Source organism: Mus pahari, chromosome 3, assembly GCF_900095145.1.
Source record: "Mus pahari chromosome 3, PAHARI_EIJ_v1.1, whole genome shotgun sequence".
NCBI classification, from domain to species: Eukaryota; Metazoa; Chordata; class Mammalia; order Rodentia; family Muridae; genus Mus; species Mus pahari.
The window spans coordinates 81,975,117-81,997,733 of record NC_034592.1 but is presented as its reverse complement, the minus strand read 5'-3'; the positions used below and the strand labels follow the sequence as shown (position 1 = coordinate 81,997,733).

The 22,617-nt window shown below is 35.9% G+C and overlaps 1 protein-coding gene and 1 pseudogene across 3 annotated transcripts in view; both read right to left on the bottom strand.

Annotated features, from left to right (window-relative positions):
* Window positions 1-22,617, bottom strand: part of Lrrc4c (leucine rich repeat containing 4C) — a 1,191,813-nt gene that overhangs the window by 372,939 nt on the left and 796,257 nt on the right. The gene's annotated exons all lie outside the window — the stretch shown is intronic.
* LOC115063751 lies at window positions 8,052-8,157 on the bottom strand (annotated as a pseudogene).

Genomic DNA, 22,617 nt, shown 5'->3' with positions numbered 1-22,617 from the left:
TCTCTCTCTCTCTCTCTCTCTCTCTCTCTCTCTCTCTCTCTCTCTCTCCTCTCTTCCATAGATGAGCTTGTACCCATGCATCTATAGGCCATACATCACTAGGTGGACTATGCATTTGTAAAAGAAAGCAATATTTAAAGCAAGAAAAGATACATTTTTTTCTAATGTTACTTACATTCTCAAATCTGTTGCCCCTTGGCCAGAGAAGGGAGTAGCTCTTACTTTCTTCCATGTAAAGGAAACACTTTAGCTTTTTCCCCATTGCATACCCAAGGGAGTAAATTAAGCATGTAACTCCTGAGCAACCTCTACATTTTCCTTTAAAATCCTCAACTCTGAGTTATTCTTTAATCTGGAAATATTTATAATGCAATGACTCCTAGAGATTGCTTTTCAAAAGCCTGGTTTATGAAATGCACACAATCTTAAAAACAGATTTGTTTTCTCAAACAAGCTCATGAATAGTATCACTTTCAGTTTTGACATACAGATTATGTTTGAGACACTTCACTGCTTGTCTGAATCCAGAGTACCTTGAGGATGGGAAACAAACTCGTAACTGCAAAAGGTTACCTTCTAATGTAAAAGTGTGAGAACGTTCATTAGTTTCTCTTGCTATATAAAAAAAATCAGAACAAAATTTTGAGCTATAAACAATACACACACACACACACACACACACACACACACACATACACGCGCGCGTGCGCACACACAGCACAATCTCACTGATCCTGAAGGTCAAAAGTCTCAGAATCTCTTCACTTCAGTCTTCTGCTCAGTATTTTACAAGTTTATGACCAAGGTGTTGGCTCTAAGTATAAGTTTACATAAAACCCATGTTCTCTTTAATTGTTTCCCAATACCATCTGGATTAGTTACCTTTCTGTTGCTGAGATAAAATCTTATAACCATGTTAGTTTATTTTTAAAATAGAAAAGAGAGGGTTTTATTTTGCCTTATTATTTTAGAGGAGCAGAGTCAATAATGGCTGGGGCAGCAAGGCAGTGGGCAGCAAGCATAGTGGCAGGCACAGGACACTGGGAGCTTCCATCTTGAACCAGCAACACAATGAAGAAAGAATAAACTGTGAGTGATGGAAGTTGCCTGGATTTTTAAGTTAATGGTTCAATGTCTTAAGGCTCCTCCGACATCACCATCAAGTGAGAACCATGTGTTAAAGTATATGCCTTCTGATAATGTCAAACAATTCACTTTACTTATGACCATACCTTGTATTTATACTCCTTAAATTAAACCAGCATATACGTGAGCAATGTAATCAAGTTAACTATGTGTTGAATTTCCTATGTAATCAGATTTGCAACTTGAAAGTATAGTTTTATTTTAAATCATTAACTTTTCTATGTCCAGAACGTAGAAAGTGTGTGTGTGTGCATGTGTGTGTGCATGTGTGTGTGTGTGTGTGTGTGTGTGTGTTATGGCAATCTTTAGCTAATTTTACACAACAAATAAAAAGATGCCTTAAAACAAAGAAACAAAAAAATTCTAATAATGTTAAAAGCAACAAGTACGAAATGGGTAGTAACATTTGTGTGTGATTTTGAGTACCATTCTTGAATACTTGCACTCAGTAAATTAAATTAACCTTTACTCTTTTCTCCCCTTCCTTTTCTCCCTCTTGCTCCAGGCCTGGTTGTGAGCCACCCACCATGTGGTTGCTGAGAGATAGCTCAGTGGTTAAGAGTACCGACTGCTTTTCTGGAGATTATGAGTTTAAATTCTAACTTTTACTCTTTTAAAGGAGATGTATGGAGATAACTCATCCTAGATAGATAAATAAATCATCTTAGATGATAGATAGATAGATAGATAGATAGATAGATAGATAGATAGATTAAATTTTTCTCTCTCTAATTTTTGTGATAGCCAATAAATACAGAGCAATGCCTTTTGTGCAGGACAAGTATGAGATGTGGGAAAATAATTAGACACACATACACAACAGACAACTATATATAATCCAGTAACCCCAAACTGAAGACCGTCAAATAATACAGTAAGATTAGTGGAAAATTCAAATTTGGCCTCACTCTTGTTCAATATATATGAAGAAGAGTTGTCTGTTCTCATTACTTCTTGAAACATCGATGCATATTGGTGACCATCCTGAGATTTATTTAATGTGTTAACTACTGAAACTAGTGACAAATCATAAATGTTCGTATGTATATTTCTATAAATAAGTGATTAAAATATAGATTTTGAGATAAACTGATGGAAGCATAGGTATAAACAACATATTAAAGAAAGCCTAGGGTTAGAGTTCATGCCTGGTAGCATGAGAGCAGGAAGGATGCTAGCAAGATAGCAGAAAACTTGTACCTGATTCTTAAGTATGAGACAAGGATGGGGAGCACTAACTGGAAAAAGTAGGAACTTTTGGACCCTCAAACTTATCTCCGCTGACATACTTTAACAAGACCACACGTTTTTATCCTTCTCAAACAATTCTACCAACTCTGAAGCAAGCTTCAAGTATATGAGCCTATGTGGGGGGGGGGGGCTATTCTCATTCTAACTACAATACATCATTCCCTGGTCTCCATAGGTTTGTAGATGCGTCATAACTCAAAACACATTTAGGCCAACTTTAAAAGCCCTGATAGTCTTTCATGGTCTCAACACAGTTAGAAGTCCAAAGCCTTAAGTCTGTTCTGAAACTCACATAGATATTTCAGTTGTAGCTCCCCATAATGTAAAAATCAAATTATTTGCTTCCAACATATAAATGAACAGAATGCACATTGCCATTCTAAAAGTGAAGGAAGGAGACTTAATGAGGGAATACTGAAACAAATTGAAAGTAAAATGCATCAGAGAAAAGTGAAAATCCTGTTATCTCCAAGTCTGATCTCCAGGGCCAGAGATTGACCTTCCCTTTAAGCTTCACTGACAGCCACACACCTCTATTTCTTTAGCCCATGCCATACCTTGACACAGTTGTCCTTGGCAGACAGCCCACAGATCTGACACTGGGTTGCCAATGAAATCCAGACTCTACCTTCACAGTTTCACACAAGATTTCTCCAAACCTCAACATGGTTTGCCTTGGTAAAGTCCTGACCTCAGTGGCTTTCTTTAGACATGGAGGAAGTTCCTGACCTCAGTGGCTTTCTTTAGACATGGAGGAAGTTCCTATATATCTTGATTCTTGTATCCTATATAACTCCAAAGCTAGAACTACATTTCTGTCACTGCCGAGTTCTGATGTTTGCTTAGGATGGAATTTGACCCCTCCTTTCATTAAATTTGTACAAACTTGTCTTGTTTCTCTTCAGGAACAGATAATTACTTAGGCATTATATTTTCAAAAGGTGCAGGATTAGCTGAGAGGAGTCTTTCTCCAAAGGCTCCACTGTCTTTAAACCAATTCTCACTATCTCTTTTCAGTTTAAAGTGTGGTCCTAATACTTTATTGTAGTGTGATCATTTTCTCATCAAACTGTACATTGTATCTTTATGCCCTATCTGGTCCTTTTCATTGATCTGCATATAAGTGGTCACTAATAAGTAAGAGACATAAGCAATATTAAACGGTCGTCAAATCTCTACAAAAACCAAACAAAAACAAAAAGCCAAAACCAAAACAAACAAACAAAAAACCCTCTCCATTTTAGCCTCTGGCAGAATCTTAGAACATGACAAGAATGGTCTCTAATCCAACTGCTAATATTCTTCTCCTCAAAAACTCTCCAGATGGGCCAACAAGTTCCAGAGAACTTTCATCACACTTGTTCTTCACGATCCTACTAAGATAGCTGAATAATCCCCACTTACAGCTTTCTACCACCTTCCTACCTAGTCCAAAGTCACAGTCTCCCAAGTTTCTCCAAAAGCAAGCAAACAAACAAAGAAAACTGGAATTGCCAGGCTTTGTACAATAAAACCTCACGCCTAGTACTAAATTATATGTTAGTTACTTTTCTATTGCTGTAAGGAGATACTATGACTAAAGCAACATACAAAAGAAAGCTATCAACTGTCAGGCTCACAGTTATATAAGTTTAGTGTTCATAACCATTATGGCAGGAAGCGTGACAGCAAGTAAGAACTTATGTAAGTTAAGTAAGTTAAGAACTTATGTCTGATTCTCAAGTATGTGTGTGTGTGAAAGAGGGGGGGGGGAGAGAACTTAGGCAGGAACCTTTATGTGCTTTTGAAACCTCAAAATCCATCTGAACATGACATATCTCCATCCACATGGCAACACCTAATACTTCCCAAACAATTTCGCCAACTGCAAAACAAGCATTCAAATATATGAGACAATCAGAACATTCTCATTCAACCCTTCACACAGTAACAGCTGATTAATCAAAGTAGTGACATAAGAATAATTTTCTGGGGCTGGAGAGATGGCTCAGTGGTTAAGAGCACCGACTGCTCTTCCAGGGGTCCTGAGTTCAAATCCCAGCAACCACATGGTGGCTCACAACCATCTGTAATGAGATCTGACACCCTCTTCTGGTGCATCTGAAGACAGCTACAGTGTACTTCAATATAATAATAAATAAATATCTTTTAAAAAAGAATAATTTTCTAATGCATTACAAGATAATAGCCTAGTAACTTCTGAATCTGATCTTCATGAATCAAAGCTAAATTTCTAAGAACATTTAAATAGAATGTGGTACTCCCAGCTAGAAAGAGAAAATTATTCTAAATACTGTTTTCTATTATCCTCCATACAACTACTCTTTAGTTTTGTTCATCTCATTCTATTTCCTGGAGGGCTGACATTCAATGTCTCCTATACCTGAGTCTTTTGATATCTAATATCTTTTAGGGTACCAATGGAAAGCATTAAAAGGAATTTCCAGAATCTGTAGCAGGGGGCTGGGCGTGGTGGCACACGCCTTTAATCCCAGCACTCAGGAGGCAGAGGCAGGAGGATTTCTGAGTTCGAGGCCAGCTTGGTCTACAAAGTGAGTTCCAGGACAGCCAGGGCTATACAGAGAAACCCTGTCTCAAAAAACAAAAAACAAAAAACAAAAAAAAAAACAAAACAAAACAAACAAACACAAAAAAGAATCTGTAGCAGGATGAAATCAGAGAATTGATTCCCTTACTATCCTGTTGAAGAATTATGACTTTTGTTTTCAGCTACTGAAGGTCAAGACTTGTGATGGGCAGCCTGCTCCATAAACAACTCTCTGTAGGTTCCAACTATCAATCTGTACTTCCCCCATAGATAAGCTGCTTTTGTCCACTATAGGGCATCTAGAAAATTTCTGAATTGCTCTATACCTTGCTAAATCACTTGGAATGACTATTGCATCTGTTTTCTGGCAACAGATAAACTGATATTTGTATGTCTTTCTACTCCATAATTTTTATATTCTATGTGAAATGCATATATAGTCCTGAAAATAAAAAAGGAACAAATAATTTGCAAAATATACTTTTTTAGGAAGCACTTTAGGGTCATTTAAGAAACTTGCATTTCAAATCAAAATAGCAATGGTATCTAAAGAAAGAAATTCATGCATGTTGATATTTATATACTCTGAAGCCCCTTGAGGGCTTCGTGTAAATTGTCTCATTTATGCAAGGGTAATTTTGAATTCCCCTATTTTACAGGTGACATAAATCAGACTTTGTTATAAACCAAGCAAGTAAAAGAAGCAATCAAAGTTTGAACCACATAAATATAATCAGCTGGCAAATTATATGCATCAATAAAGAGGATATATTTATAATACATGAAGTAGGAATTTCTTCCTCCTCTGGAAAGATATACTATATTTTCCCTTAAAATAGTAAAGAATTACTGAGCAGATATTACACATCTCACTGTCTTGCAAAATACTTTAAAAAGCAGTTTAGTGGTGGTAGTAGTAAGTGCAGATTATTTGCAAACTTACTATATAGATTTGAACCTTTGCTTTTGGGCTTGAAGAAACTGATAAACTTCCTATACACCATTTATATAATACTGAAAATAATAACTGTCTTATTAGGATAGCCGAGTAGCTCAGATGATATATATACTGTACACATAAATAACTTGGTAACATACAATGAACTAATAGTGTGCATCAAAAGAAGTTTCCCATGTTACAATAATACATGTTAGAATATTTCCATATTTGAGTGCTTCAGACCGATGAAGATGTGGATGAAATACCCTTGAAAGAAACAAGATGTAATAAGACTGTTGGCAGGTCAATACTAACAGCTGTACACAGGACCACACACAACCAGGTGACCCTGTTTGTTATCTTCCTGATGTTACTCAGTGTATGGTTTAAATTGAACAACAGCAGCAACAACAACAACAACAACAAAAAAAAATCTCTTAGACTCTCTGCTAGGAAGGAAATCCAATACTAGCTAATGTAAATAACATTTCATTGGAAAAGAAGACATTGGCATATCACTTGAATTAAAATTACCAGTGTAAACATGTATATATTTTTGATATTGGTTCTTTGTGAATTCCACTCATATCACCCTCCCCTCTTACCCACCCTCAACCCTTGCAATCTCTCCATCAACAGAGGAAAAAAATCTCTTTTTGTGGAAGCTGTAGTGTGACCCACAGTATGACCCACAGTCTTCCCTTCTTTTCTTGCAAATGTTCATTGAAGTTACTCATTGGTCTGGTACCAGGCTTCCAGCTTTTGCTACTCTATCAATACTGGGACCCTTCTTGGATATCCTGTTGCTGCCCGGTGTTGTAGAGATCCTGAAGTTTTTGATCTATTAAGACCTGTTCCTTCATTCACTCCAGCAGTTCATTGATGGGATAGATATTAAGGTGGGCTAATTAAACGACCTGGATCCAAACCTGAGAATTATCTAAGGTGGTCTGCATGCTGGCTCTCTTACTCTCATTGCTCTCACAGTCAACTCTCACAGCCAACTCACCTACAACCACTGCAATAGAGGGTCAGCTATGCCGTGCTTCCTAGGTAAGGTAAAGGGCCAGATCTCCTCTCTCGACCCTGTTGCGGCCAGCTTTTCTGCCTTCCATAGGTGCAAGGGCCAAGAAGGGGCCCTTCCTCCTTCCTCCATGTCACACAGGGCAGACAAGTGGAAGGGCCAGCTATTCTCCGCCTGTGCTCTTGTGGCCAGGTGGCCAGTGCCCCTGACACCACCACCAGGCTCAGCTCTATTGTGCTGACCAGGTAAAGTCCTGCTCTCCTGACTGTTGCAGCTGGTGAAAGGCAGGATCAGCTCTCCTGCTCTCAGGACCCTAGGGTCAGGTCTCCTACCTGCAGCAGGTGATGAGGGTATAGGGGGAAGAGGGTATCTCTTCCTTGCCTACCCCACCATAGGGCGATGAGTAGTAGTGCCAGTTCCCATTTTCCCATTCTTGAGGACAGCTCACTTGTATCTCCCATGTGAGGGGTTCAGGAGTACTACAACTTGACAGCCAGGTGGCATCCAAGAGCAGAGATAGCTCTCTGCTGCTACAGGGCCAAGGATCCAGATGTGGCCCCAGTGGCGGCACAAGCCAGAACCTTTCCCTGATGCCTGGTGGTATCACTGGCTACTCACAATGGACTGCTTACTACCCTCGAGTCTCCAGTTCTGCCTCTGGTCATTGTGCCCACATCCTTCTGTTTCTCTTTCTCCTCCAATTTTCCACCACTTATTTGCTCCTCTTAATGACATCCAGTGTCTCTAGTTATTTCAGGCATGGTCTCAGGACTGTTATGCTCTGGTGCCTGGCAGGGATCATCTCAAGCTTAGTCTGACTCCCTGCCCCAAAGGTTTCTTGTTGATGAGCTGTTGTTCATCTCAGGCTAGCTCAGTGTCCAGATATCAAGAAATGGGGTTCTCTAGGGTTAGCTCCTCACTGAGTCTGCCCAAGTGGCTCTCTGCGAGTGTCCTTTTTCTCATGCTCACTATTTCCTAGCCTTGTCCCAGGTGAGGTTATTGTAGTTTCCTAGGACACCCTTCGTGTCCTAGGAGCCCATCTGGGTCTGCTTGGCCAGACTGGCTGTCATCTCAGGCTAGCTCCCTTTCTAGGCCCCCCAGCATCCAGGCTAGTTTTTGTCTCTGACTAGCTAAGAACAGCAACTTTAAGGTTACTAATCTTTCAGATATTCATAGGCCAGAACACTGATCAGACAGGTTTTCTCCTCTCTGCTATCTGCTGACACACATGTGACACAGCAGTGCAAATTACGTATATTTTAAATGATTATAAACATGGGTGTCAAAAAGAAGGGAAATGACTGTTTTCACCTCTTTGGAGTCTATAGATGAGTTAGTTTGGGCCATGAATATCTATATATGTAACTTCTCTTCTCCTTAGATGTCTTTGACCTGAAAATAAATTCAGAAGTTCCACTTTTGTAAAGGCAAAATTAACAAATAAAAGAGTTGTACATTTAAGCCACAATAAGGCTCAGAAGGTAAAAGTATTTACCATGCAATCCTAAGCATATGATTTCATTCCTTAGAACTCAAGTGGGAAGGAGTTTAACCAACTCCCAAAAATTGCCCTCTGACTTCTATGCCTATCTCCCGGTGTATGTGTATACTCACATACACATTATACACAATAAAATGAGTAAAATAAAAATTTTAAAGTGTAAAAAGTGTGCATATAATTTAAAGTTTGTTATGTTTATTTGTTTCTCTTTCACTGAGGCATGGTCTCACTATGTGGCTGGCCTAGAACACCCTTTGTAGACTATAGTAGCCTCAAATTCACAAACATCTACCCATGTCTCCCTGACTGCTTTGGAATCTATTTTGAAATAATTAATGAAGCCAATTAACAAACCTCTCACTTCTTATTTATAAATCATCACATATATTATTTTTAGACTGCACACCGATTTTGCAAAATCTTTTTTGCATTGTTGTTTTTCCTCATCCACGTCTCATGTTCACAATGAAGCAAGTATGGTCTTCTGTGAATTTGTGTTTGTGTGTGTGTGTATGTGTTTGTGTGTGTGCATATATTGTATGCATATGATGATATTGTACACATGAAAATGTGTACAATAGTGTTTGCCTTGTGAACTGGGAGGCATCATAGACCAACTTACTGTATAACGCATCAGATGTTGCATTGACTACTCTTATTTTTGAATATAAGTGTATCTGGAATAATTAAAACCAAAAATTAAGAGGCAAGTGAAAGAGGAATTTTGATTAATTTGAAGCAGATAGATCTAGTTCAAACCTAATTCACTGGGGTAGGAAGACACACCTATCATCCAAATCTTTTGATCTGGAAAAATACATCTCTAAGCTGTACCATGCCTTTTGCTAGAAGCCTATATAATGACATAGAGAAGGAAACACGTTCTCTTTGCCAGTTTCCTTTAGCAAGTTTATTCTTCACTGACATTAGAGTAGACATCTCCTGGAATCTGTAGTATTCTGCAGAAAACCTGAGACCTCCACAGACATGAACTAAATAGCGTCTTTATTCTTGGACCTTCTAATCATAACCAACCACTGAATAAGCTGGATGACATTCTATAAGTCATTCTAATAAATTTCCTTTTAGAGAATTTACACTAGAGAATTGTCCACCCAAATGCTGATACAGACACTCTCTACCATTTAATTGAGATAGGGTCTCTTGCAACATTGAAGGCAATTCTTCAAGTACAACAGGCCCTCTGTGCAATGAACTCTGGGGATTTGTCTCCATTTTTTAAGTACTGTAATTAAAATCATGCAGCACTATATACAACATTTCCTTTATTTTATTATTTCAAATATGTAGATCATGAGGCTCAGACTCAGATTTTCATGTATGCAAGTCAAACCCTCTACAGTCTGAGCTATCTCCTAAGACTATCATTGATGTCATAATAGGTCCAGAATCTCAAAGGGAGTTTGTTTATGTGTCCAATTCTTTGAGTTCACTTTAAATAAGTAATTCCCTGGCTCAAGATGAGGATCAACCAAGAGTAAGCTTATCTTAAGGCATAGCAAGATGTGTCAGTAAGTAAAGGCACTTGCTACCAATTATGATGAGAATGTCTATTAAGACTAAATTGTGGGTGAAGAGACCTTTGAACACTATATAACCTAAAAACAAAGTTTATAACAACAAAAGTTTCAGTGAAATTGTACCATTGACTTTGTGAAGGTTAAATTCCTGATTTGTATCCCTTGAATATATATCTATACCACATGGAATTTTCTATGTCAAAAGACAGGTATAGGGGAATCATAGGCATAGATCCTTGTAGGCATCATGTTTTTGTACACTGTGTGAGGTTTACCTTTGTGTCAGTCAAATGCCAATTTTTCTGCCCTCATAGTGTGTGACTCAATCTGGACATAGCATTGCAATCCTTATACCAAGAATCTCTTGTCTCAAGTTTGTGTAAACTATTCTCACCATTTATTCCCATCCTTATCAATAAATTCTGATTAGCCAATGTCTGGGCAGAATAGAGTATCAGGTAGGAGTCTGCCAACCAGAGGAAGAAGGGAGGGGGAGAGAGAGACTCAGATCAGTGACAGGGTGGAGAAATTGGAGCCCTGAAGAAGGGGCCCAAAGAGCCAGGTCATTGAAAATATATAAGTATCATGGGCTGGATCTGGGAGGTAACCAGATTAGCATGGAAAGTATCGATTGGTCATTTAATTGCTTAGCTACTGAGGGGAAGTTTTAAATAAACATTGGTTTATCTGTGTGATTACTGGAGAATAACTTAAAGAAATACCTCCACCAGCTTAATTCACTGTTGTTATTTATATTAAGAATAATTCATTTATATACAGTCCCCAACATGGAGTGCCATTTTGTACAAGTTAGAGTCTAGTTATTTCTCTCAGCCCAAAGCTTCCAGAAATAAGACTCAAACTCAAAATATATTTATAAATACTTTGGTCATATAGGTAGGCTCTATTCTGTCTAGAAACAAAACTTAAGATATCCTATTTATACTAACCTACATTCTGTCATGTGGCTGGATACCTATGTTCTGGTACCATTTCTCCATGTCGTCACATCTTTCTGGGTTGATCTCCTGCACCTGGAACTATCACAGAATTCTTTCATCTTCAGGTCATACCACCTCCCATTACATGCCTAATCCATAGGTCACAGGCTTTTCAAATGACAGGTGATGCACACATGCAGTAGAGAAGATATTTTTCTACAGATACTATTTGAAATGGTTTCATGCTCTTAGCTCTTGAGATCACCAAAATAAATATTTGATATTTGGACCCTGTTCTACTCAAAGTGTTTGGATAATAAATGTGTGTCCGTTCATATCTCTAAAATTCCTTTATAATTTAACTCTTACTTTATGACAGTGTTACTCAACCTGTAAATTGAGATCACTTTGAGGTTCAAATATCAAATATCCTTAATTTCTGGAATTTATATTACAATTTAAAAAGTAGCAAAATTATAGTTATAAAGTAGCAACAAAATAAATTTAATGTTGCAGGTCATATAGTATTATATATTTGGTATAATATGAGATATTTTATATAAACTTATCATAGCATATAATTTATTTAAAATAACAACACAGAGAAAAATTCATCTACTGCTTTAGCAATTCTAAGACTTGTAGAATTACTCAGCACAGAGTTGAAGGTCAAGGTGTTTTTGCACTTCTGCTTTGTGCAATGAATCAGAATGACTGACTTCTGCTTCTACAGTTGCTACTTAAATAAGATGTGGAATCTGTCAGGAGAGTTAACCTCTTTCTAACACAACTTGAACTTACACTATAATAGAATTGAACAGAAGAATTCTTGGACACCTTCCAAATGCAGCGTACAAATTAAAAATAATTTTGCCATACTTCTAAACTGCACCATTGCCAAGGGATGATAGAAATATAGTAAAAATAAATTGTCAGTTGACTTTTTGATCACATTGTTTTGTTTATTTTAAAAAGTTAATTCTACAGTTTTTAATTCAATATTGAAACAAAATATATTTATTAAAATGAAAATATTTATGGCCACAAAAGTAAATCAAGTTATTTGGTTCTTGTATTCTCATTAGTAAAATGGGGATAATAACCACTTAGCCTTATTGTGTTTAAAACTGATTCAGAATAAATTTTAAAAAAATGTGCATTGAACAGGTGCTCCAGAAATGACAATAATGTTAAAAATGATGCTGAATCCATACTTTAATTAAATGCTCATGGTTGTAAGTAATAAAATAAGAGATTCATATAATGATATTATTCCTCTGTGTGTATATGTGTGTGTGCATGTGCACAAATATGTGTGTTAATACCTTGATAACACTAAGATTTACAAGAAAACTGACTTTTAACTGACCCAGCTATTACACATAAAGCTACCTATCACAAAACACATGATGAAACAACTACCAGTAGTTTGTGATAATGGGAAATTTTTTGTTCCTCTTCTTGTCTGCACATGTTTTCAGTAGATCTTTCCATTTTCAGTAGATATCTATACTATTTGTTATGATATACTCATTATAATGGAAGATGGTGAAATTTTTGCCTGCTTCCAAAGAGTTAAGAAGTACAAGGCATAAGTGAAAGTGCTATTCTAAGTGGCCTTGGCAGAGGAACTTCCTTACTGGAGTGAAGAAAATGGTATGTAAGCCTTGGCAGAAACTCTACATGTTGATGCCCAAACTGACAGCACTTAGGTGAACAGCACGTCCTGCTTCTACCATCCAGTGGAATGCTCTGTCAGACCTTGAGACTGGGCATGTACAAGCTCCATATGGCTACTAGAAAAACAAAGTTGTGAAAGTATCCCCAGACTGACAGCAGAAAAAAAAAATGCATCCGCATCACAGAAAATTCAGTGTGGCAGGCGTCAAATGAAGAACAAAGCCACATGTGACCTCTAAAGTGATGATTCTCTAGGTGCTTGTTGAAAATAACAAATTCTGCACATCTGTGAATTCCTTCAACAAACAAGCGACAGACCAAAGTCCTACTTGTTGAGTCATCTATGTTCTCATCATCTCTCCTATTGACATAAAAAAAAAAAAAATCCACAAAATGTGTCCTCAGTATCTATCAACAAAATGATGATAATGATGGAGATAAATGAGCTGATTCTGATGGTAATAATGCTAACACAGTTGATGAAAATCTTAAAATCTTAGACATATTGAAAGTTTATATCACTGTCCACTGAAAGTTTTAAGAATAGACCAGATAAAGAACAGATTCATGACAAATTTTCATGAGAGAAAATTAGTTTGCTTGGTGAGGTATATATCAGAGGCAACAGACAAGAACCTGAGAAGAAGTTGTGTCGGTTTCATTGTGGGCTCCTGATTGCCTTCTGGAGCAATCAGAGCTTTTCCAATATGAGATTCCTGCTCTCAGAATTGTAACAGCAAAAAAGTACAAAAATACTAAGTGAATAATGTTATATATTTGAGAACTTGGAGTACTGTTGAATGATTTATTTGGTGTCTTTGTCAATATACCTAACTCATTTGTATCTTAAGCAGGATTAGACATCTATACCACACGGCATCTAGATCAGGGTGGGGAGTCAGGAGTGGGTGGGTGGATGTGGGAGTACCCTCACAGAAGCAGGGAAAGAGGGATTGGGATAGGGGGTTTCTATCAGGAAAACCAGGAAAGTGGATAGCATTTGAAATGTAAATAAATAGAATATTTAATAAAAATACAGTTATAGTTAAAAAGAAAATGAGACTGAAGTAGAAATGTCTCCTTCCTTCAATTGGGTCATGTGTTTTCTCAGGAGACTGTCTATGAGAGGATGTTTTGTTGAAGCAGAAATGTTGGAGGATGTTTTGCTGAAAACAGATGCAGCTTTGTTCTGGAAGTTACCTGCTTAAAGGGCATGTAGTGTCTTTCTGTGGCAGAAGCTTTAGAGGACACTTGATGTTTGGAAAGAGTATAAGTATAACCCTACAGACGTTGGACCAATGGAAAGTACTGTGGTGTTGATTCATCTTGTCTCTCTCTGATGGTCTTCTTTGGGTTTTGCTGATGCTGATTTTAGCTGACAATGCTGACTCATTGGTTCATCTTTTCTTCTTTGCTGATCATTGTTTGTTGTGACTTTGTAGAGAGAAACTCACCAAAGTACTTGATGATATTGCTGCAGCATCTTGCCAATTCTGTGGACTCAGACCAATTGTCAGAGCCCGGAGGTTTCTTCTGGATCAAACTGCAGTTGCTGATTCATGAATGGTGTTTGCTAGTGGATTGAGCAACTGCTGCTGATTTGTCTAAACAGGTCCACATTCTCCTTTACCCTGTTAAGTTTTCTTTTTCAATGTCTCTGGTGGGTGGTGGACTAAAAGGGAGATTCAAGTGGTTTAGAACCCATATTAAAGTAGATTTTGAAAAAAATCAAAACCAACAGCTGACTAGATAAAGCATCTAGATTATGTATCCCTTTATCTCAGATGTAAAATATGACATGTTCATTAAAAATTGTATGATTATTTCTATGCATGCATGTATCTTAAAATCCTTTAACTCTGATTTATGACAACAGGGTATATATTGCCTGTGGAATCTTTCATTACTTTATTTTTTTCTGCTTGCATAAGGATTTCCTAATCAAAATTATTTGTAATTAATTCCCATTTAGGAAAGAAACCCGGACATACCTGATGAAAAATAGTCTTCCATTAGGCTCCCATATTGCTGTACTCACTTACTCTCACTGATTCATTAGTGTGATGACTAAAGCCAGCAGAACACCACTACCACTTTGACACATTCAGACACATTAGAGGGTATGACAGCTATGACCTAATAATTCAGGAGGCAGGGGCCTAATACCAGGTAAAATATGTTTTTTTCATAAACTTGTATACTCAAGAGGAACCTGAGAGGTGTAGAAATGTACACACATAGGATAATAAAATCATGAGCTGTTCTTTAGCTAACATAACATTTACGTATAAATTTAGATCAGATGACTTAGTATGTCTTCATTTCCCAAGACATCATGTCGATTCCCACTGCACCACCACTTTGATGTTTCAGTCCCCTCCTCCTTCATTTCTCCCTCTGCACATAGTGTTTCTGTTGCTTAGTATTTCTTAACCTGGATAACTTCTAGTTTTATCAAGGTACAGAAAAAATTTCTTCCATATACACTGCCTACAAACTCTAGGACAGAACTCATTGCTTCTTTAATTTATAAGTTTTCCTTAAACCTATATAAAGATATTCAACATGCTGTTTGTGGCCATATACCCAGCACCTGGAATTATGCCTAGCATACAGTGCAAGGTCAATGTGTTTAAAAAATGAACTGTATTTTAGTGACTTATATACAGTCTTTATCCTTTTATAGACATTGACCTTCTTAAAATCATTGGATAACAAATTTTTGAGAAGTCTGAAGTAGCTATTGTGAAATCCAGAGCATTTTATTTTATTAATTTTTTCATTCTTAGGAATTAAAAATCCTAATAAAATCTAATATCAAACTTTGATCTTTCATTCCATTTGAACCTTATTTCATTTATACTCCTGCGCATGACTTACACTTCTAAGATTGAGATTTGTCTCTTGTTTGGTTCACTAATCTACTACTGCTATTGTTTGGAGAGCAATTACATTTGTTCTCTAAGACATGGCATTGACATTCTATCATCTTTCTGAAAACATTTAATCTAACTACTTGCTAAGATGAAAGACCTTTGGAAGTTGATTAGCCTTGATATGGTCAGCAATTTGGAGGTCTTGTGATTTAACCTTAGGAGTTGTTTAGAAGTTGAAAGCTCAGAAGACACATCCTCACCTATGTCACTGGTCTCTTGCTATATGATGCTCTTATTTACCTAGAGACTCTGTAGCACAAAAGGCAATGCCATGTTTAGTTCCTTAATCATCTACCTACAGAGCTAGCAGCACACCCTTTTTAAATAATGTGTCCAATCTGTGCATGAAGAAATCACATTATATTACATATTCATTTACAATTAAATACTTTTTGTTTCTGTCCTCTTGAATGAAGTATTATAGGTAAATAGACTTAATAGGTTATATTTCATTGGAACAGTTACAAATTTTCTTTAATGGCCACATTTCCTTTTCTTCTTGATATCAGTTTGGAACTCTTAGAGGGGTATGCAAGTGTTTCTGCACCATCCCATAGTATGACATATTTGGATTGACTTCCTATAAACCTTAATCTCAGACATACGTTTAGGCTATAATTCTGATGCTTATCAGGAATAAGAAGAAAGACATGCACAGTGCTTAAATCTTCCTCTTAATGGAAACTGTCATCATTAATCCAGTTCTTGTCTACATACATACTAATGAAGATGAGTGAAAACAATCTATTATTTTTGGTCATTTCAAGTGTGAAAACCTCCAGAGTATTGTCATGTTTGCATATCTCCCTTAACTGACCCAATTTTATTTTTTTACTGTTTTAGTATTTTGGTAAGATACAAAATCCTACACACTTTCAACTGGTATTCAATAAATGGCTAACAATTAATAGGTACATTAATATTTAAGTAAAATAATACCTTTAGAAACATGAAGACATTTTTAGAAATTAGGTATATTATTGATAACAAAATGGAGATAATGTGTTAAATTGGGAGTGAATGGTAATATTGATGGCAGCATTAAAATTACAGCTGCTGAGAAAGTCATTATTATCTTTCCTCAGATTCTTTAGACACAGGTTGGGTAGGCAGAATGTACCAATGATGATCTTTCTTTGAACACAGAATCCAGGGGATTCAGATATCCCCCATCAAGAGATTATAGGTATTAATCTATAATAATATAAGATTTCTTTTTATCTTTTCCCAGAAGTGTCATTTACAATACATTTTAATCAAGCTCATTCTTGTTCACCAGTTTCTAACTATTATTTTTTTCACTTATTTCTCTTTTTATATTTTATTTTGAAGTTGAAAGTCATCAATCCAAGGGTCTTTTATACTTCAGTAATGTGTATAATATCCAACTTAACCCAATAGCTTTGTATTTAAAATGTACTTGAGGAAAAGTGGGATTTAAGGCCACCTTAACACTGAACAGATAAATGTGGAGACAAAGATAACTTCCTGAGTATAAGAGAGTTCTGTTAATTTGTGTACAGAACACACTGGTGCTGAATCAAAGACCTAAAATTAGAATTTGGACACTTTTAAAATTCACTAACCTCTTATGTACCTGAGTAGAATGCTTTTCATCACTCATATTCTTACTTTTTGTTTAAAGTCTGTAAAATGTCGTTTTTCTTGCACAATTCTAGGCAAGATTCAGGAATCTGCTTGATCTGTCTTAAATAACAACAAACTTAGAGTAACTTCAAGTGATATATACTTGCTTTCTATGATGTGTTAATCAAAACCTTACACTTGAATTTGTATAATTGTCACTGTCTATTTTTTTTTTTTTTCATGGAAACTAGCATTGAGCTCAGAAGTCTGTTGTAGGGCCTAGAGGAGCAGGTGCTTGTTTCTCTTTCTGCGTCTTAGCTCTCCCTCTACGTCCTAACCACTGGTTATATTCTACTAGATCCAGCCAGGCTACATGGAGAATTTAACAAGCAGGAAATCAACTGGGCTGGCCATGAAGGCCACAAATGGTCACTTGTGATTCCTGAATCTTTATGAGGAAAATAAATAAGATAATGTACCAATCTGGCATGGCATATGTAATTCTTGGTAGAGTAGTTCATGTATAAAAGCATGCACCTCAAATCTGCCTTCTGAATTTGGGACATTGAATTTCAAATTTCTTATTTTGGAGATTTTCTGGAAACTCATTATTTTTTCTGTTCCACTTCTTCCTTCTCTCTGTCTTCTTCCCCTTCCTTTCCTTTTCCTTCTTCATTATCAACATTTATCTGTTGAAACAGATTCGTCAACTCTCTAATGCTAGCTGTCCTTAAACTTCTTAACCTCCTGTCTCAGGTCTCCAAGAGCTGATGTTGCAGGATTGAGACTCTATGTCCTGCAAAACATTTCTCATATGTTATTATAAATTTCAAATTAGTCTTCCTTTAAAGTTATAGGCTTTAATGGGTACATAAAGTTGCAATGTTCTCTTTATTGCAAGTAGCATTCCTTTCCTTAGTTTTTCAGGATTTTGCTCGCACTTAGAGGCTACAATTTTAAGATAAATGCCAAGATTAATAATACAAATTACTTCAGTGAATTCATATGAATTAAACTCCCAAATATGAGATGGAATGGTGAGCACTATGTTATATGGCTCTGAATTTTAAGATAAATAAAAATTAAATACATATTAGGCTTTATTTTTTTCTTTGAGAATCTCAACTATAGCAGCTGTGCAGCTTGACACATGCAAGGCTTAAAGTTACCAAATGAAATTCTGACTTTCAACTTCCTTCACAGAATTCCAGTAAACTGAATTAGCTTATTCATTGCAGGACCATTACTTCTGATCAATGAAAAAGAGCTACAAATGAGTAAAATGGTAAACAATTAGCAAAAGCAAGTTGTTGAAAATCTAAACTATTTATCCCTGTCCTCAGCCAATGGGCATGTGGCCAAAGGAAACAGGATTGCATTCTTCCTCTGTCACCTCAAGATTTAATTTAAAATATGTTAATTTAAATGCTGTCTTTTTCATTTTTAAAACAAAGCATTATTCTTTGTATAAAAATTAACATGAGAGTAGCCATGAATATTGAGAGGAAGTTGAATTAATTTTTTTCATCTGGGTATAAAATGTAAGAGTAACAATTATTAATTGAGGTACTACAATAACTAGGAAGATAAGCACAGAATTTACAAATGGATAAAAAAAACCTTAAAGATTCTTACCATAGACACATTCTGTAAAAATAATATATAATAAGGTATCATTTTAACAAATGAAAATTTAAAGTTATTTATGGTTAAATGAATAATACTAGAAAAAGAAGGTATAAATTTGCTGAGATATGCGCACATTTGTAAATATAATTGGTAGATCTACCAAACTGTGCTTTCATAGTATTTTTCTTGACAAGTTATACTTAAAATTAAATTTAAAGATTAAAAAAAATGACAAACACTACATGAATAAAACTGGCCCAATGAGATGAGTCAACAAATAAAAATGATTTTTGCCAAGCCCTATACTTGAATTCTGTCTCTTGAACCCACAGAGTAAAAGGAGAGAACTCCCACAATTTGCCATTTGATCTCCTTGTATTCACATGTACACAATGATTGAGAGCAAAACATAATACTCTTGAATTTAGGGGCTTCTCCCACAGGTTTGTCAGAAAATAATGCTCTGCAAGTCTATATTTTTAAAACTTCTCCACATCAAGAACTATTTACACACTTTAAATACAGTAATGACTGAGACACATGTACAACACATCATTGAACTTTGTCTAACTTTCATGAATACTCAACAAGTTTGCAAATTCAGAAAGAAACTCCAATAGGAAACAAGGAGACATTTATGAAAAACAAATCGATTAAATATAAAATCTAATTTTAAAAACATACAAAGAAGTATACCTCCTTATTTAAGGACAAATAAATAGAGAGTTTTTAAATTGTACAGATGCATAAATATTAAGATGAACATATTAAATGGTGGTAAGAGTAAGAATGGTATCAAATTCCCATATTCAGGGTTTAGGAAACCTTCCAGAAACAGGGAGTGTAAGAGCCAAACCGGATAGAGGACCTTTGGAAAAGAAGGTCCTCTAAATTAATATGAGCAAAGCTCACATCAGCTCACAGAGACTGAGGGAGTACTCTTCCCAGCTGTGTGAGTGTTCACCAGGAGCCATCCAGCTCTGAGTATCTGTGGGTCTCCTGGGTGTAGAAACATGTGGATCTCTACTTCTTGTGCTTTCTCTTGAGCTCTTTTCTTTCTGCTTGTTTTGTCCAAATCCAATGCGTTAGTTCCTGTCTTATCTTATCTTTGATATTGTATTATATTTATGATACAATAGATATTATATCATATTATATTATTATCCGTTTAAAGCCTGTTTTCAAAAGATACAGAAAGGGAGAGGATCTGGAGAGAAGGGGAGGTGGGAAAATATTAGGAGGGATAAATGCAGGATAACTATAATGAGGATATATTATGTGATTAAAAATTAATTATAAATAAAAGGAAAAAATTAAAAGATAAGAGAGGGATAGACATGATGATCACCTATGGACAGATGAGCTAGAAAAAAATCAAAAGCAATGTTGGTAAGTATCAGCATTATAATTGTTTACCTCTTTTAAGAAAATATTTCTATTTAACTTATTGAAAAGGAGACATGTGATATCAAAGAGCATTGATTGGTTGGGAGGAATTGTAGCGATGAAATACATCAGGGTCATCATTAAAACACCTATTTCACTGCATTATAACTTTCCTGCGAAATATTCTCTCAGGCCACAAGGAATGTTACAAGAATGTAATTCATCAAAATATTTTTACAAAGTATTAAGTATAACATGGTTTTTAAATTATAAATATATAATTATAAAGTACTAAATTACTAACACCATACTGCCAAGGAAAGGTTTGTTTGGAGAGGCAGCTGAAGACAAGGAAAAGGAAAATGGTTAGCTGTTTGATTTTATGAATGACCATAACTTCATCATATTTTTAAAAGGAGAATGTGTTAGTATTACAGTAATAATATGCTACAAGAAAAACAGGTGTACTGAAGTCTTCACAAGAATAATGCTGAGATTTAAAGGGCATAAGCATTTTTAATACCACACTACAAAATGCTACGTAAATTGAAATTATGGAAGTCTGGCCAGAAAGCTTAGTCTGAAAATAAACTGCATTGTCAGCAACTGGTTTATGTCCTCATCTGGTTATAATGAAATAATGTCTTTTCAGTTTTATTGAAAAAGGATTAGTCTTAAGGAATAAATCCCTGCTTTCAATATATCAACTGTGAGAAGGCAAGGCACTACTGAAGTAATGAAGAAATCCACTTTAAATGTGACACTGGAAGAATATTTGTGAATACTAATTGTTATGCATTGTGACATGCTTTAACAATAACTGGCTCCAGTGTTTATCTTCCATGGCTGCTAAGGATTTTTAGGGAATAATAAATGTGAAAATATTGTCAAAGTGTGTATTTGATGTAATTAGCATTGTTCAAGTGTTACTATAAGGTACAAAAGCGTCAACACAAATAATCACTGTGAGTCCTAAAAATTGGAGATCTTAAATTGAAATAAGAAATAAAGGTTTTTGTTCTATCAAAGGAACTAAGCTTTAAAAATATCATTGATAAATTCAGAGTGAGGCAGAGGAAAATTGGTTATCTCTCTTGAAGGCAGCTTAGAAATACCTGTTAAAACATCTAAAATAGGTATATCCATTGAATTAGTAATTCTGTTTCTAAGAAGTTACTTGAAGGAGACAATGCCTCACTGCTCCAAACCAGCAGCAGTACAAGATAGAAAGTGAGAAACAACAGAACATACAATGCTTAAGTAATTATGGTTCTGTCACCAAAGTAATTCTATGAGAAGTTGCATAGTTCATGCACTGTACTCTTAAATAAAAGATTAAACAGTGTACATACAGCATGGATCAATATTGACATGTTCTTACTAAGGACTGATTCATAGTTCAAGAAATACTTTAAAAGTTGTTAACATTAAAGATCAAGGTGCATATTATTGTCCTCAGAATTCCCTTTGCTTTTCAACATTTAAATTCATTTTTGGGTGAAGAAAACATGATAAATTCCTGGCAATTTTCTAACCCATTGTTTTCTTGTGAAAATGCGAATGATGAGAAAAAATATAGTCATGTGGATTGGAAGCAAGTGGAACAGACATTTGCCTGTCTCCACTCTTTGGCAAGTGTACTGTGCAAAGCTGTATACGACATTGACTAAATATAATACTGTAATTTTTAATGTTTTCAGGTAAACTTTTATTTGAGAGAGTGTGGTGATTGTAATATGAATGATCCCTTTGGCTCATATATTTTAAAGCTTAGTCATCAACTAGTGGCACTACTTGGAAGGGATTGGAAGACATGAGATTTTGGAGTAGGTGTGGCCTTGTTACTGGAAGTGTGGCACTTGAGTGTGCTTCAGATGTGAGGCTTCATAAGCCCAGGCCAGGTCCAGCATCCCTCTTCCTGCCTTCCAAGGATCCAGATGTGGAATTCTCAGCTACCTCTCCAGTTCCATGTGAGCCTCTCTGCTACCATGCTCTCCTGCTCTGATGATAATAGACTAAACCTTGGAAACTGTAAGCAAGCTCCAATTATATGCTTTAATTTATAAGAGATGCTGATGTCATGGTGTCTCTTCACAGTAATAGGATAGTGACCAAAACAAAGAAGAAATAATTTTGGACTCAATAAGAGCATTTTAGATTTCAATACAAAGCTGAACAGAACAATATTTTATCACAAATGGTTACAGAGTTACTATGTAGCTAAAATGTTATACAGTTTGTGGATATTCATCTCAGTCTTGTTAACTGAGTAAAATATAATTGGTATTTACTGATATGTTGCTATTGATTGGCTAAGGGAAGAGCCATCAGTGTTCAGTGGATGCAACAGAAAGGCAGAGAAGGGAACCTCTCTGTACTGAGTATTTATAATACAGAATATGCATAATTTGATCCTCTCTCTCCTCTCTCTCTCTCTCTCTCTCTCTCTCTCTCTCTCTCTCTCTCTGTACATCTTTCTCTTTGTCTTTCTCTCAACTCCTCTCCTC